Below are 2,697 nucleotides of genomic sequence, written 5' to 3' on the forward strand. Positions count from 1 at the left end.
AAGGGATCGAACCCACACCACCCACATTGCAGGCAGTCTTTATCCTCTGAGCCACCAGTGAAGCCCAAGAATACTGGGGTGAGTAGCCTATCCCTTCTCCAGGGGATCTTACTGACATAGGAATCAACCCAGGATCTCCTGCATTGCAGGCAGATTCTTTACTGTCTGAGCCACCAGAGAAGTATCTAGTATCTAATAAATGGTTACTAACCACTCAAAGAAGCAGGAAAATATGATCTCTATATGGGATATATACCAATTATTAGAAACATAAGAGAAATGAAAGAGGTAAATGGACAAGGATTAAAACATCTATTTGTAAATATGCTTCATATGCTTAAGCTATGGTATATAAGTCATGAACATAACAAAAAATATAAAATGTAAAAAAGACCCAAATAACTTTTAGAGATGATACATACACTATCTGAAATTTTAAAAGAAAAATACACAAAGAAGGATTAAGAGCAGATGAGATAATGGAGAAGAGATAATTAGAGACTTGAAGATGTGGTAGTGGAAACTATTCAGAATATTTAGAATACAGAAGAGAAAAATGAATGGAGTATCGATGACCTTGTGGGACAACATTAAGTGTCTACCATACATGAGACTGGAGTCCCAGAAATCAAGAAGAGAAAAGGGCAGGGTAGGGATAAGTGCCAGAAAAAGAGTTTAAAGAAATAATGGCTAAAATATGTCCAAATTTGATAAAAATATAAATCCACAAATGCAACAAGTCAATGAACATCAAAAAGAATAATCTTAAAGAAAAGTATACCAAGTTATAGTCAAATTGCTAAAAGCCAGTGATAAAAGGAAAGTCCAAAAGAAGCCAAAGGAATAAAGGTAAACCAGCAGACTATGTGTCAGAAACTATGCAATTTAGAAAAGAGCAGAGGCAGAAACACAAATGATCCCACTTATGATAAATACTACCTGAAGTAGTTAGATTCATAGAATCAAAGAGTGGAATAGCTGTTACCAGGGGTTAGACTGAGGGAGAACTGGGGAGTTACTAGTCAACATGGATAAATTTTCAGTTGCACAAGAAGAATGAATTCTAGATGTCTGCTGTACCACATAGTACGTCTTGGGAGTGATAATAGGATTGTACATTTCTAAGATTTTCCAAGAAGGTAGATCTCATGTCAAGTGTTCTTTCTATAACAGAAACAAAAATGAAAAAGTATCATCTGGACTTCTTTATCCAGGAAAAAAAAAAAAGCAAAACTTCAAAGTTGAAGGTGAAATAAAGACTTTTAGAGAAAAAAGATGAGAACGTGTATGACTGAGAGTCCCCAATAGCATGAAATATTTAAGGAAGTTCTTTCAGCAAAAGGCAAGTGATACGGATGAAAGTTCCATCAGTAGAAAGATGTTAACAGTGCCAGAAATGGATCTTGGTTGCAGCACGCAGGATCGTTGATCTTGATTACAGCATTAGTTCACATGTTCCAACTAAGATCCGGTGCAGTCAAATAAATACATAAATATTTTTTTAAAAGACCATTTCAAAGGTCCCATTAGGCCAAACCTGTTTTCATAATGCTATGTTATTACCTGTCTTTTCCATTCTCATTATCTCATGAATATACAGTGATGTTTTTCTGAGGTTAATTCATGTGTACAATGATTGTACAATGAAATGTATCAACTTTTGGATGATCTGCATAACTCAGGCAACTAATGAATTTGAACAAAAACTAAGAAGTATTCCTTTAAATCATGTATAGGTAAAGCATCTATTTTAATTGCAATATATATATATATCAGTGTGTTTAGCAAACCGTAGCTTGATATGTGTTTGGATTTCACTAAATTTTTCAAAAACTGCCAGTTTCTAATCTTGCATGTAAGGAGCTTAGAAGTCACCATTCCATCCTAGTAGGTAAAAAGCTGAACAGACTCAGAAAAAAATCAACAACTCTTCCTGGATCTACAGGAGAAAGGAGGAGGAAGAGTAAATCGCTGCCTCCAAGATTAAAAAGACCAACAGGCAAATAGCAACTTCCTGAAGCAGAAAGACACACCAACAGAAACTATTGCAGGGTAGGAAGGATGGGGTAGGGTAGGAACTAGGCCAGGGTAGGAAGACCTTAACTGCAATTGACAAAGTGCTGAAAGATTAGAGCGGACAACATGACAGCTAAAAAAAAACTTCAGAAAGACCTGTCATGGGACAAGGGAAGGGCACAATATTGTGAGCTCCTTTAGAAGCTTGATCAGATTCCTAGGGAAGTTTTAGAAAAAAATATTCTTGAGCTTCCAGAAGAAGGAGCAGAAGAGAACCCTTCTTCTGTATTTTGAAATACATCAGAGCACTCTTTCTCCTAACATTGCCTGCCATTAGGGGAGACTAGTTAACCAAAGCCTAACACGGTGTATCATCAGAGCCTATTTGACCTGGAGAAACGATCCACCCAAATCCCGCTCACTCAAGCCATCCTGTCTCATCTAAGAAGTGAAAAGAAAACTGAGAAACACTTGTGAAGTTCACAACCCAAAGGCAGAGGCTCACTAAAAGACTGAGACCTAATCACAGGACTCTAGAACACTTCTCCACCCCACACACAAAACCCATGGGCATGTTACTAAAGGTCCATTTGCACCAGTTCCTTTTACCCAGTATGTCATATCTATCAAGAAGGAATTACAAGCATATCACACTAAACCCTAACGCAATAATACATACAT

Source organism: Bison bison, unplaced genomic scaffold, assembly GCF_000754665.1.
Source record: "Bison bison bison isolate TAMUID 2011002044 unplaced genomic scaffold, Bison_UMD1.0 scf7180017864128, whole genome shotgun sequence".
In the NCBI taxonomy this organism is placed as follows: Eukaryota; Metazoa; Chordata; class Mammalia; order Artiodactyla; family Bovidae; genus Bison; species Bison bison.